This window comes from Macaca thibetana, chromosome 1, assembly GCF_024542745.1.
Source record: "Macaca thibetana thibetana isolate TM-01 chromosome 1, ASM2454274v1, whole genome shotgun sequence".
Lineage (NCBI taxonomy): Eukaryota > Metazoa > Chordata > Mammalia > Primates > Cercopithecidae > Macaca > Macaca thibetana.
The window spans coordinates 118,633,820-118,649,930 of record NC_065578.1 but is presented as its reverse complement, the minus strand read 5'-3'; positions in this window follow the sequence as shown (position 1 = coordinate 118,649,930).

The following is a 16,111-nucleotide window of genomic DNA, read 5'->3' as shown; positions in this document are numbered from 1 at the left end:
TCTTAGCAAATTGTTGAACTGAAGATGCTGTGAATGCTTCTGAAACCTATGCCCCAGTCTGCCCAAACACCACTGCCATAAACCCCCCAAGACACCTTTCTCTACTTAAAAAAATAGAGATGTAGTTTACATGCATTACAAGGCCCAGATCTTAAGTGTTCAGTGTACACACTTAAGTGTTCAGTGTCAATGAACCTTGACAGTTATATATGTCCATGTAAGTACCACCAAAAAGAAGATATAAGCCATTTCCTTCACTCCAGAAAGTTTTTTTCTGCCTGTTCTTAGTCAATTCCCTGCCCTCCCCCCAATTTACCTGGTGGGCAATTACTTTCGGATTTTTATTCCCACAGAGTTCCCATTTTATTCCTATATTTTCCTAATTTTTATTCTAAGATCTCTGTGGTTCTGGATATATATTTAAATATAAAATCATTCTGAACTGAATTTTTGTGCATGGAGCACAGAAAAATTGACCACTGATCGTCTCTATTGTTTGTTCATTTTTCCATTTCATGTTTTCACTATTTTTATTATTGGCTTATATTTATTAACTTTGGGTTTATTTTACTCTTCTTTTTCAGGGTTCTTATGATAAAAGCATAGATAATTGACTTTACTCCTTTGCTCATTTCCACTATAGGCATTTAAAGTTGTAAAATTCTCTCTAAACACTATGTTAGCTGTATCCAACATTTTGATTACTCAGTCACTGATGCTTTGGATTTTTTTCTTGTGATGTCTTCTTTGACCCAAGTGTTACTGAGAAGCATGTTGCATGTTTTCTAAAATTGATTTTCTAGATATCTTATTGTTATGGATTTCTAATTAAATACTATTGTGGCTGGAGCATATACTCTATGATTTTGATTCTTAGATATATACTGATATTTGTTTTATGGTCCAGCATATGGTCTATGTTGGTGAAAATGCCATAAGCACTTGAAAAGAATGCTTTCTGAAGTTGTTGGAAGTAATACTCTACAAATGATTTAGCTTGACACCGCACTCTGTGTCTTGTCTTTCTCCCGTGTTGTAGATATTCACCTTCTACTTGGAACCTGGCTACCAATGCTTCAAACATACTTGCCTAGGAAAGGTTGGCTCTGTGATGCAAGATGTAGCAGCTTGTCCTCTGAAGCTCTCAGAAATAGACACAGGCCCTGGGTCTTGCTGAGACTTGTGGAGTGCTATCTGAAACCATCCAGGTGCATCACACACCTTGCCTGCTGTATCAGAAGCTGAAGTGCACCTTACAGACCCCCATCACCTTCAGGGTGGGAACGAATGTTCCTTCAGCTGTTGAGAGTTCTGGAGGCTCTTAGATTTCAGCCAGTGTCTCTTGGAGTCTTTGAGTAAAAGCAATAACTGTAAGCTTTCTTTAAACCCATAAATATTTTGCTTTCTTTCGGAAAGTGAGCCGTAAGACAAAGAGCAAGGCCGATGGGGGCCACTCTACCAACTTTCTGTTTATAAACAGCTTTACTCTGGTATAATTGACATATTATAACATTCCGCTGTTTTAAGTGTACAGTTCAATTGTTTTCAGGAAAATTTTAGACTTGTGTGACCATTACCATGATCCTGTTTTGGAACATTTCTATCTTTCCTAAGAAATCCATCATGCTCATCAGTCGCCACCCCTTATTCCCAACGCCCCAGCTCTAGGCAGCCCCTATGACTTCCTGACTCCACAGATTTGATTTTCTGGACACCATATAACTGGAATCATGCAATATGTGGTCTTTTGCATCTGCCTTCTTTCACTTAGCTTAGCATACTCATGTGGGTCCTTTATGTTGTAGCGCATATCAATATTTCATTCCTTTTAGGTGGCAAATTCTATTAAATTGTATGGATGGCTGCCATCAGTTAATTGACTGATAGATATTTATGTGTTTCCCCCTTTTTTTTTTATTTTTGAGACGGAGTGTCGCTTTGTCACCAGGCTGGAGTGCAGTAGCACAATCTCGGCTCACTGCAACCTCTGCCTCCTGGGTTCAAGCGATTCTCCTGCCTCAGCCTGCTGAGTAGCTGGGACTACAGGTGCATGCCACATGCCCAGCTAATTTTTGTATTTTTAGGAGAGACAGGGTCTCACATGTCCGCCAGGATGGTCTCAATCTCTTGACCTCATGAACCGCCCGCCTCGGCCTCCCAAAGTGCATTATGGATAAAGCTGCTATAAATATTCACAGTCATGTGTTGTGTAGAAATACATTTTAATTTCTTTGGGATATTCAGGAGTAAAACTGCTGGGTCATATGGTAAGTGCATCTTTAATGTTTTAAGGAACTGCCAAAATGTTTTTGAACACGGTGGCCTGTCCCATCAACAATGCATGAATATTTTAATTTTCCCACATCATTGTGCTTTCACTTCCTCTAATTGTTATTGTCTTTATTATTATTATTATTATAGCATTCTAGTGGATAAGAAGTGGTGTCACATTGTTGTTATAATTTGCATTTCCCTGCTGTCTGATGATGCTGACCATCTTTTCATGTACTTTATTGGCCATTCCTACACCTTTTTGGTGAAATGGTTATTCAAATATCTTGCTCATTTTAAAATTGGGTTATTTATCTTTTTGTTGTTTAGCTGTGAGTACATTTTACATTCTGGATATAAGTCCTTTATCAAATATATGATTTAAATTTTTTTCCTTCAGTCAAAAGTGGCTTATCTTTTCACTTTCTTATTGATATCTTTTAACATGAAAACATTTTTAAGTTTTGATCATGTCTCATTTTTCAACTTTTTTCCTTCTACCAGGAAAATTTGGGCTTTTGCCTAATCCAATGTCATGAATATATTAATTTCTGTTTTCTTCAAGAAGTGTATAGTTTAGCCCTTACATTTAGGCCTATAATCCATGTTGAGGGAATTTTTGCTTATGTGTGAGTTAATGGCCTAAATTCGTATGACCAATTGATTTTGACAAAAGCAAATTCAATGGAAAAAAAAGACAGTCTTTTATACATGCGATCCTGAGACAACGAAATGGTCTGCATGCTCAGAGAAGGTCAGCATGCTGTGTAAAGTGATGCTCATCTGAGTTACCACCTACTGGCATCAGAATTTGTAAAGAATTTCTCAATACGATAATCATGGGTTAAATGATATTCTGTATTAGGGAAACTCACAAAGATTACTGATTAGCAAAAGAAGAGGCGGCATGATTTTCCCATCCTCTTATCTTATGCTGATGCATAAATTGTTAGGAAATTGCTGGGCCAACAATGTGAGTCTTCATTCAGTGTAGGAACACTAGTCTCCCTTATTATAACTTTTTATGATGTAAGAACAAGGACACAGTTTTATCAAGGGAGGAACACAGGCTGTTGGCGTGAAACAGTCTGGATTTATGTGCCAGCTATTCACAAGATTGTCTGGGAAAATCAACTGCCCAGCACCTAGAGTCCTTGGGACTCATGCAAAGAGTTTCCCTTTTCTTAGGGGAGAAAGCCACCCATTCTACAGGGAGCTATATTAGGCACAGTCCCTCATGCTGGGAAAAGGAAAATCCCTCTTCTTGGCCAGCTTATTAAAATTCTGTGTTACTTTAGGATAATTACACCCCTTGTGCTAGTCCTAGAGAGGTCAATTTGTACATGAGAAGCATAGAATAATTTTTAAAGGCACAGAACTAGATGAAATAAGCTAGGGTAATAATATTCATGGATAAAAGGAAAAGTTTCTGGACTGAATCCTGGAATAGACATATCAACATTTAGAGGTTGAAAAGAGGAGGAGGGGCCAGCAAAAGACACTGAGTAGAAGTGGGTGGCAGGAGGAAAATTAGGAGGGGATGGCATTGTAAAAGTCAACTGGAGAAAGTGTTTCAAGAGGAGCGTGGTCCACTATGATGGATACTGCTGATGCATCAAATACAATAGGAAGAGAATTGACCATTGGTTTTGGCAACGTACTAAGCAATTTGGTAAGAGCAATTTCCTCAAATATTTGGGTTGAAAGTTCAACTGGAAAGTACAACACACAATTCATCTGCGCATTGAGGAGTAGAAGGGAAAAGTGAAGAGAGTGACCATTAAAAAAAGTACCTATTCATCAAGAAGTTGTGCCATGATGATCTCAGTAGAAAGGTGCTACGGCCAGTGGAGTTGAGAGTTCATTTTTGTTGTGTTGTCTTAAAACTGGACTACTCCTTTTTTGATCCTTAGTACCGTGTACAGAGTAGATGCTCAAACATTGTTGAGTGTTTGACTAAATAAAATGTCTATGTCTCATACATCTTCTTATTACTATGAGAATTTTCACAACATCTGACATGTAATAGGAACTTAATAAATGTTTATTTAATAAATGAATGGAAAGATTAGTGAACAATCAAGGACTCTAGAATGTCTTAGTGCTTTTGAAACATAGTGCTTATGAACTAATACATAAAAGGAAATAGAAGAGAACAGTGACCACAAAAATGAAAATACTGGAAAGTTTATCATACTAATGACAGACTGGGACCATTGCCCAGGCCAAAGCTGTTTGCCAAGGAGAAGCAATTTTCTTCCCATTCAGAGGATGGATATGAATACGTTCCTATATATTTGAAGTGTGTTGGAAGAGCCAGTTGTCAGAAGTAAGGAAGAATGGGCCATTCCCCATACAGGTAGAGCTGGGGCCAGAGCTTTTGGTTTATATGAGTTCAACTTTGCTGTCTTTCCCAGAAGGCCTTCGAAATGAGGAAGAAGGGTTTAGTAAAATCTCATTTCCATTTGCTACTTACTATGCTGTCTGCCAATTATCTTGGTGGGGGAGGTCACATAGATGGCATTCAACCAGGTGCTCCAGAGGCTGACAATAATGGTATGATAGCCAGCCTCCAAGGTGGCACCATTGATCTCTACCTCCTGGTATTCATACCCTTGATTTGTTCTTTTTGCTTAGTCTTACTTTGGCTATGCAGGCTCTTGTTTGATTTCATATGAATTTTAGGATTGTTTTCTCTAGTTCTGTGAACAATAATAGTGGTATCTTAATGAGAATTGCATTGAATTTGTGGATTGCTTTTGGCAGTTTACAATTTTTTCACAATGTTGATTCTACCCATTCATGAGCATGGGATGTGTTTCCATTTGTTTGTATTGTCTATGATTTCTTTCAGCAGTGTTTCATAGTTTTCCTTGTAGAGGTCTTCTGCCTACTTGGTTAGGTACATTCCTAAGTATTTTATTATTATTATTATTATTTTGCAGCTATTGTAAAAGGGGTTGAGTTCTTGATTTGATTCTCAGTTTGGTAGGTGTTAATATATAGCCGAGCTACTGATTTGTGTACATTAATTTTGTATCCTGAAATTTTGCTGAATTCAGCAAATGATAAAAGGACAAGGCCTTTTATAATTTTCTTAAATTTATTTGAGATTTGTCAGTTCTAGGAGCTTTCTGGAGGAGTCTTTAGGGTTTTGTAGATATACAATCATATTGTCAGCAAACAGCAACAGTTTGACTTCCTCATTACCAATTTGAATGCCCTTTATTTCTTTCTTTTTTCTGATTGCTCTTTCTAGGACTTCCAGTACTATGTTGAATAGAAGTGGTGAGAGTGGGCATTCTTGTCCCAGCTCTCAGAGGGAATGCTTTCAACTTTTCCCCATTCAGTATTTTGTTGGCTGTGAATCTGTCATAGATGGCTTTTATTACAGTGAGGTATGTTTCTTGTATGCCAATTTTGCTGAGGGTTTTAGTCATAAAGGGATGTTGAAGTTTGTCAAATGCTTTTTTTGCATTTGTTGAAATGATCATGTGATTTTTTTGTTTTTAATTCTGTTTATCTGGTGTATCACATTTATTGACTTGTGTATGTTAAACCATCCCTGCATCCATGGTATGAAATGCACTTGACCGTGGCAGATTATCTTTTTGATATGCTCTTAGATTCAGTTAGCTAATATGTTGTGAAGGATTTTTGCTTCTATGTTCATCAGGGATATTGCTCTGTAGTTTTCTCTTTTTTGTCATATTCTTTCCTGGTTTTGGCATTAGCGTGATACTAGCTTCATAGAATCGTTTAGGGAGGATTAGCTCTTTCTCGATCTTGCGGAACAGTGTCAATAGGATTGGTACCAATTCTTCTTTGAATGTCTGGTAGAATTCCATTGTGAATCCGTCTGGTCCTGGACTTTTTTTTGTTGTTGTTGACAATATTTTTTTTTACTCTGTCGCCCAGGCGGGAGTGCAGTGGCCTGATCTCAGTTCACTGCAAGTTCTGTCTCCTGGGTTTACACCGTTCTCCTGCCTCAGCCTCCCGAGTAGCCAGGACTACAGGCACCTGCCACCTTGCCCGGCTAGTTTTTTTGTATTTTTTAGTAGAGACAGGGTTTCACCATGTTAGCCAGGATGGTCTCGATCTCCTGACCTCATGATCCACCTCTCTCGGTTACCTTTTCATTCTCACTGCTTATTATTGGTCTGTTCAGGGTTTCGAATTCTTCCTGATTTAAGCTAGAATGGTTGTATTTTTCCAGGAATTTATCCATCTCCTCTAGCTTTTTTTAGTTTATGCACATGAAAGTGTTCGTAGTAGCCTTGAATAATCTTTTGTATTTCTGTGGTGTTGGTTGTCATATCTCCCATTTTGTTTCTAATTGAAATTATTTGGCTCTCTTCTTTTCCTGGTTAATGTTGCTAATGGTCTATCAATTTTATTTATCTTTTTAAATATCCACCTTTTTGTTTTATTTATCATTTCTATTTTTTGTTTCAATTTCATTTAGTTCTACTCTGATCTTGTTTTTTTTCTTTCTTCTGCTGGGTTTGGGTTTGGTTTGTTCTTGTTTCTCTGGTTCCTTAGGTATGACCTTAGATTATCTATTTGTGCTCTTTCAGATTTTTGATGTAGGCATTTAAGGCTGTGAACTTTCTTTTTTAGCACTGCCTTTGCTGTATCCTCAGAAGTTTTGATATGTTATGCCACTATTATCATTCAGTTTGAAGAATATTTTATTTTTATCTTGATTTCATTGTTGCCCCAATGATCACTCAGGAGCAGGTTATTTAATTTCCATGTAGTTGCTTGGTTTTGAAGGTTCCTTTTGAAGTTTATTTCCAACTTTAGTCCACTGTGGTCTGAGAGTGTACTTGATATAATCTGAATTTTCTTAAATTTATTGAGATCTGTTTTGTGGCCTATCATATGGTCTGTCTTGGAGAAAGTTCCATGCACTGATGAATAGAATGTATAGTCTGAAGTTGTTGGGTAGAATGCTCTGTAAATATATGTTAAGTCCATTTGTTCCAGGGTATAGTTAAATCTATTGTTTCTTTGTTGACTTTTGTTTTGATGACCTCTCTAATTCTGTCAGTGGAGTATTGAAGTCCCCTACTATTATTGTGTTACTGTCTATCTCACTTCTTAGGTCTAGTAGTAATTGTTTTATAAATTTGGGAGCTCCAGTGTTAGGTGCATGTACATTTTAGATTGTGGTGTTTATCTGTTGGACAAGTCCTTTTATCATTATATAATGTCCCTCTTTGTCTTTTTTTAACTGCTGTTGCTTTAAAGTTTGTTTTGTCTGATATACAGATAGCTACTTTTGCTCACTTTTGGTGTCCATTTACATGGAATGTCTTTTTCCACCCCTTTATCCTAAGTTTATGTGAATCCTTATGTGTTAGGTATTTGAAGGCAGCAGATACTTGGTTGGTGAATTGTTATCCATTCTGCAATTCTGTATCTTTTTTTTTTTTTTTTTTTTTTTTTTTTTTTGAGACGGAGTCTCACTCTGTCACCCGGACTGGAGTGCAGTGGCCGGATCTCAGCTCACTGCAAGCTCCGCCTTCCGGGTTCACGCCATTCTCCTGCCTCAGCCTCCCGAGTAGCTGGGACTACAGGCGCCCGCCACCTCGCCTGGCTAGTTTTTCTTTTTTTGTATTTTTTAGTAGAGACGGGGTTTCACCGTGTTAGCCAGGATGGTCTTGATCTCCTGACCTCGTGATCTGCCCGTCTCGGCCTCCCAAAGTGCTGGGATTACAGGCTTGCGCCACCGCGCCCGGCCAATTCTGTATCTTTTAAGTGAAGCATTTAGGCCATTTATATTCAACATTAGCATTGATATTTGAGGTACTATTCCATTCATCATGCTATTTGTTGCCTGTATACCTTGGGGTTATTTGAGTTTCTTGTGTTTGAATGTCTAGGTCTCTAGCAAGACTAGGAAAGTTTTCCTCGATTATTCTCCCAAATAAGTTTTCCAAACTTTTAAATTTCTCTTCTTTTCCAGGAATGCCAATTATTCTTAGGTTTGGTCATTTAATGTAATCACCAACTTTTTGGAGGCTTTGTTCATTTTCTAAATTCTTTTTTCTTTGTCTTTATTGGATGGGGTTAATTCTAAAACCTTGTCTTTGAGCTCTGAAATTCTTTCTTCTGCTTGTTCAGTTCTATTGCTGAGACTTTCCAGTACATTTTGCATTTCTCTAAGTGTGTCCTTTATTTCCTGAAGTTGTGATTGTTTTTTATTTATGCTATATATTTCATTGAAGACTTTTCCCCTCATATCTTATATCGCTTTTTAAAAAATTTCCTTAAATTGGACTTCATCTTTCTCTGGTGCCTCCTTGATTAGCTTAATAATCAACCTTCTGAATTCTTTTTCAGGTAAATCAGGGATTTCCTCTTGGTTCGGATCCATTGCTGATGAGCTGGTATGATTTTTTTCGGGGGCGGGGGTGGTGGCAGGTTGTTTAAAAACCTTGTTTTGTCATATTACCAGGACTGTTATTCTGGTTCCTTCTCATTTGGGTAGGCTATGTCAGAAGGAAGATCTGGGGCTCAAGGCTGCTGTTCAGATTCTCTGTCCCACAGAGTGTTCCCTTGATATATATTCTCCCCCTTTTCCTAGGGATGTGGTTTCCTGAAAGCTGAACTATAGTGACTGTTATTTCTCTTCTGGATCTAGGCTCTGGGCTAGTACTGGGAGTTGTTTGCACAGAGTCCTGTGATGTGAACCATCTTCAGATCTCTCAGCTGTGGATACCAGCACCTGCTCTGGTGGAGGGGGCAGGGGAGTGAAATGGACTTTGTGAGGGTTCTTAGTTTTAGTTATTTAATACACTGTTTTTGTGCTGGTTGGCCTCTTGCCAAGAGGTAGCACTTTCAAGAGAGCACCAGCTGTGGTAGTATAGGGAGAATCAGGCAGTGGGCAGGGCCCTAGAACTCTCAAGAAAATATGCCCTTTGTCTTCAACTACCAGGGTCAGTAGGGAAGGACCATCAGGTGGGGGCAGGGTTAGGCATGTCTGAGCTCAGACTCTCCTTGGGCGGACTTGTTGCAGCTGCTGGGCTATAGGGCTATGGTTCCCAGGTCAATGGAGTTACGTTCCCAGGAAAATTATGGCTGCCTGTGCTGTGTCATGCAGGTTGTCAGAGAAATGGAGGAAATCTAGCAGTCATAGGCCTCACCCAGCTCCCACACAACTCAAAAAGCTGGTCTCACTCCCAGAATGTTCCCACCCCAACATCACCGAGTTTGTTTCCAGGCAGTGTGTCAGCAGGGCTGACACCCTGCACCAGGCTACCAGCCTCCCAGGAGAAAGTAAGCCGAGCTTTCATACCTTCCCGCCTGTTGAGTCTGCATATCAGATTCACACCCTCCTCTGAGTTTCTTTGTTTGGAATTGTTACAAAAGTCAGCTGAAGGTTTCCTTCTCCCTGTGTTCTTTTCCCAGTTCCTCTGGCAGCCCTTCCCAAGGACCTTTGTGAGACAAGTCAGAAATGGCTTCCCTGGGGACCCAGAGAGTCCACAGGGCTTTTCCCACTGCTTTCTCTACCCCTGTATTTTGCTCAGCTCTCTAAATTGACTCAGCTCCAGGTAAGATCAAATCCTTCTCCCATGATCTAGATCTTCAGGTTCCCTACTGAGGGTGTGTGTTTGGGAGTGTACGATTACCCTTTTCTCACTTTCACACCTTGGGCATTCAGAGTGTTTGGGCTCTCTCCTGAGTTCCGCAGGAGCAATCTGCTTCCTTCAGAGAGTCTGTGGGTTCTCTCAGCTTTCCTGGTATACTCCTGCAGTAGTTCTGGAGCAGAAGTTCATGATGCAAGTTTCCACATGCTGTTCTGTCCGTCCAAGTGGGAGGAGCAATTTAGTCCTACCTCCTATTAGCCATTTTCCCTCCACTCCAGACATTTATTTTAAGGAAAAATTAGTTAATATCAGACCAAGAGGTCATATGGGATATCTCCTTGCACATAAGAAGCTCTACATATGAGATCTAATGTATTAATTGAACCCTTTATTATGTATCAGGAACTTTACTATATTATCTCACTTAATTTTTTAAATGGGCTTAATTTTCTATAATAGTTTTACCTTCACAACAAAACTGAGGGAAAGTGCAGAGAGTTCTCATGTACTTCCTACCCCCACAAATACATAGCCTCCCCCACTATCAACATCCTGCACCAGAATGGTACCTTTAGTACAATCAATTGACCTGTATTGTCACATCTTTGTCACTCAAAGTCCACAGTTTACTCTTGGTCTGGCACATTCTCTGAGTTTTGACAGATGTATAAAGACATGTAACCACTGTTATAGTATCATCTGCCCTAAAAATCCTCTGTGCTCTGCCTATTCATCTCTCTGTTCACCCTGACTCCAACAGCCATTGACCTTTGTACTGTCTCCAAGGTTTTTCCTTTTCCAGAATATATATATTTGGAATAACACTGCATGTAGCCCATTCATATTGGCTTCTTGCATTTAGTAAAATACATTTAAATTTCCTCCATGTCTTTTTATGGGTTGATGGCATTTTTCTTTTTTTAAGCACTGAATAATATTCCATTGTCTGGATGTACCATAGTTTATTTATTCATTCACCTACTGAAGGACAATTTGGCTGCTTCCACGTTTTGACAATCACGAATAAAACTGCTATAAAGACCTACTCTAAAAGTAGGCTTTGGTGTGGAAATAGATTTCCAAATTATTTGTGTAAATGCAATGGAGTATGATTGCTGGATCATATGGTAAGAATATATTTAGTTTTATAAGAAACTGCCAAACTGCCTTACAAAGTGTCTGTACCATTTTGCATCCCACTAGCAATGGATGAGCATTCTTGATGCTCCACATTCTTGCTAGTGTTTGGTGTTGTCAGTGTTGTGGATTTTGCCATTCTAATGGGTGTGCAGTGGTATCTCATTTTTGTTTTAGTTTGCAATTCTCTAATAACATACGATGTTGAGTATCTTTTCATACGTTTTTTGTAATCAATATATATTCTTTTGTTAGGTGTCTGTTGAAGTCTTTTGCCAAACTTTTTATCAGATTGCATTCCAAATGTAAGACATTTTTAGGAGTTAAGAGATTGCTTCTGAGATTTCATATGCATCTCTTCAGTTTACTGTGGGCATTCCTTTTTCCATGTTTCTGAGCAATAGAGAGCAGCCTTTTGGCATTATCTTGATAATATTCTGGCTCATTTCCCTTATAATTTTGGATCTAGCCCTCTAAGCCCAGACAAACTTAAAAAATTACACACTTGTATCTGGGAGCACAGCTATCACCAGGTAGATTTATACAGAAAGCTTCTACTACTTTCTCTTATAAAGTAAGCTAACATCATTGTCTGTATACCACATTGCTTTAATACCATATGCTCATGTGATTTGTTTCACTCTTATCCCAAAACTCTCTGTAATGTCTCCCACAAGTCCTCAGCTGATGATTTCAGGGTTGAAAAGATGACCTTAAGTAGACAATTATGCCTGCATTAAAAAGTACCTGTAATAAAAGAAACTGGGAAATTTTGCAACATGATCACTAGCCAACATGAAAGCATGATAAAAAATTGATTTATGAGACTGCGATTGGGTGTTTGGAGGGGTGGATATTATCCTACTTACGTTTTCTATAATGTCAAGTTTTATCTTCAAGGCTTTATTTATTTGTTTACTTAACCACAAAAAAAATTTAGTACTGAGATGTTCTTATCTTTTTCTGATGTGAGGAGAATCATGAGATGGTAGTTATAAACTTAACACAAATGTAACGAGGCTGAGAAACTGATATCTGACAAAGAGTTCTATGGTCTAGAAGTGAAATTCCAGAGAGTAAAGTTTTAGAAAGGGCACCAAGTCCCACTGTCTCTGTGGCTGATTCCTGGTGGAGGGCAAAGGTATGAGGGCTGGAGAACAGGCCAGAGAGCAAAGTTTGTCTAGGTTTGGTCATATGCTAGTGAGACAGCTCTTTCATGAGTTTGCCCACTGTCTGAGGCAAACTTGGGGACCCCTGGGTAAGAGAAGATTTCTTAGACTTAAATCTCTGCCATTAGTTTAGCTCTTTAGTACTTTATTGAGAAAGCCTCCATCTATCCACATCTATCCAGTGTGACCAGAATAAAGGTTTCACCTTTCTAATTTACTGTGGAAGAACTGGACTAGTCAATATTACTTAATTTCCAGCGTCCCTGAATCTCTTATCTGAAAACTCTCTTTCTGCTACTTTTCTTGGAAGTCAGTGCATTGCACAGAATAACATTAGTCAATGGGTCATAAAATCCTGTAACATCCTAGTTCATGAGAATGAATATTTTAGGCTTTCCTTTGCTCCTCTGTTCTGTCTTGTCTCTGGCCTTGGCAGTGTGACTCAAAGTAAAAAAAATATTCCCAAAGTCCATTGCAGCAGTGCATGAGTTAGGTTACACCAAGATGACCTTTGCCCCATATTCTTTCTTGATCTCGTGAAACTGTATGGTCTGAAGGCGTTACCTCCAAATTCATATGTTGAAACTTAATTGCCAATGTGATAGTATTTAGAGCTGGGGTCATTAGGAAGTTATTAACATATGAGGACAAGGCCCTCGTGAATGGGATTAGTGACCTTATAAAAGGGCTTGAGGGAACTAGGTGGCCCCTTCCATTCCTCTGCCACATGAGGACACAGTGTTCATCTCCTGCAGAGGATGCAGCAACAAAAATCCATCTTGGAAGGAGACTCTGGGCTGTTACCAGACTTACCAGCCTCCAGAACATGAGACATAAGTTTCTGTTGTTTATAAATGATCTGATCTCATATATTTTGTCATACTAGCACAAACAGACTAAATCATGAAGCTTCCATTTTTTACAAGTCACATGTTGCTATGCAAATCAGGGTTTGAAGGTCATCTACAAGGCCCACGATCATCTAGGTCTCCTGTCCCACAATGCAACTGTGACTTACTGTGTCATCCAGATAGTCATCCCTAGATATGTGCTTTCTTAGTATGTCCCTAAACTTTCAGCACAAGCACTCCACCCTGGCTGCCAGATTAAAGACCCCTCCTTGACCTCAAATTATCAGCCCACCAGTGCAGCAGCCAATTTGACACCTGAGTAAAAAGTCAAGGCCTAACACTGGGATCATGGTCAATTTCCCTTTTCTTTTTATCAACCCACTAACAATTACATCTAATTTAGCCTTCTGAGCCCCTTTGCAATGACCATGATTCTCGAAAGTATCCGCTGCTCTTCCAAGTATTCTAACAACATCTGCTTTTTTTCCTTTTCGTCTGGTTTCTCTATGCTGCACTATTTAATAGTATGATTTTTCTTGGGGCATATTTTATAAGTATAGTTCTTCTGTCCAGAGTGCAAAATTCCACAGTTATTTCATAGAGATATATAGGATGTGCAAAATTTTATAATCCACTGGCTGTTTCAGTCGTTTCTGATCTGCCCTTTTAAGATCTTTTTTTCTGAGAAGAATCAAAGGGTATTCTTTGAGTCACACACTTTATGAACTTTTTTTTAAAGGGACTGCTGATTTGAAAGTTTGGGTGTTCACTTCTCTTGAATTATGGGTTCTGAATTGCAGTTATAGGCAAACAGGTTGTATGACCTTACTTCATTTTCCCTTTTCTAAATACGTGGGTGGTTGACATTCTGTACATATATTTGGGTTAAGCAAATAATCCTTAAAAGTTATTACCAGGGAGACTGCTGTGGGACTGCATTCTCTTTTGGTGTTTTCCATGCTAATGTTCCTTTGACCCAGCCCTTGGCTTTGTGGGTTAATCTGGGCAAAAGTGGACCTGTACTATGGCGTTGTTTCATGCAGGAAAGTGTCCAGTCAAGGAATGATAGAAGACTTTTCAGGTCTGTTGGCTTAGGTAGTGAACCATTCTGCTGGATTCCATCCTAACTCACTGTTTTCCTCCTCTGACTGCTATAATTCTCCAGATGTGCTGATGTAGTTTGATCTAACTTTGCCTTCATGGATTAATTTATTTAATAAATACATATGGGCCCTCTATGACATTGGACATGATTCTAGGCTTTTGGGAACGTAGCAGGAAGCAAGACGGTTAAGGTCCCTATGCAGGTACAGATAAACAATAAAGTAGACAACTGATACGTTAGTTGCAGGTTGTGGTAACAGCTAGGAGGGGAGAAACAGTATGATGTGATGAGTGAAGCAGAGTGTTTTCAGAAGAGGATGGTCAGGGATGTCTCACGTCATCAGGGCGGTGACAGTTCAGCTGAGATCTACATGTCAACAGACAGCCAACCATGAGAAGGTGAGGAACACCATTTTATGTAAAGGGAATGATAAATGTGAAGATCCAGAGGCAAGAAAGTTTTGATTGTTCATGGAATAGAAGGGAGGCCAATCTGTCTGTGGCATTGTGAGTAGAAAGGAGAGTGATGATGAAATGCATTGGAAGGATGAGCAGATCACGCAGTGCCTGAGAGAGTTGGAGATCAGTTTCGAGTGTATAGCAAGTGGAATGGGAAGCTATAGAAAGGATTTGATTTTACTTTTAAAAACTCTCTAGGCTGTTGTGAGGGAATAGAGTGTGGCAAGCAGCAGGAGAGATGATGGGGAAGCCATTGCTGAAGTTATTAGTTTAGACATAGATATTTTTTCTTTAACCTTCTTCTTCTTCTTTTTTTTTTTTTTTTTTTTTTTTGGTTTTGTTGTTGTAGTTTTGAGATGGGGTCTTGCACTGTCACTCAGAACACTGGAGTGCAGTGGCATGATCTTCAACTTCCCAGACCAAGTGATTCTTCTACCTCAGCCTCCTGAGTGGCTGGGACCACAGCTGCACACCAGCACACCCGGCTAGGTTTTTAACAAAGTTTTAAATTTTGTAGAGGTATCCCTATGTTGCCCACGGAGGCCTCAAAATTCTAGGCTCAAGTGATCCTCCTGCCTCAGCCTCCCAGAGTACTGGGATTATAGGCATGAGCCTTCATGCCCAGCCATCTCTAACCTTCTTGCTGTCTTCAAGTGCCAGATCTTATTCAGCTGGGTATCCCTGCTCTAGAAATCTATTCAAGCTGACTACTGGTCTCAGGAGGTTTTGTTCTGATAGGTCATTTATATATTTTCCAACTCTCCTTTATCTATCCCTCCATCCTTCCATCCATCCATCCAACCATCCATCCCAGAAATGTTCACTGAGATGTTCCTATATGCCAAGCCCAGAATAAAGCAGAGTTTCTTGTTTGGAGTCATTCATAGTCTATTTATGGAGAGAGACATGCAAATAAAGAAATATGATAGGGTTTAATAAGGGTTGTAATACTGGAATGTGCAAAGTACAATAGGAAGGACAGAGCAAATAGCCTGGGTTAATATTCAGTGATAGTTGAAAGTTGAACAAAGCCTTAAAAAGTTAATAGAAATTTTCCAAGCAATAAGTATATATATATATATATATATATATATACTCATTGAGTATGAGTATATATATATATATACACTCATTAAGTATGAGTATATATATATATATACACACTCATTAAGTATGAGTATATATATATACACGCTCATTAAGTATGAGTGTATATATATATACTCATTAAGTATGAGTGTTATGAACTTCAAATACATCATCGTACTCAAACTTTTTCCCAACCTACTGACTGAGGGAGTATAATCCCCATTTTACAGACCAGGACTCAGAAACACAGAAAGATCAGAAAACTTGCCCAAGTCACATAGCTTGCGGTAGTCCTGATTGTCAAACCCGCATCTGTGTGGCTCCAAAGCCTATGTCCTTAACTATTTCCCTATTTCTTTAGATAGGAGTATGTTTTTGTTGGGAAAATGCCTTGTATATACAGCTCCTCTGTCCAGAGTACAAAGTTAAATAGTCA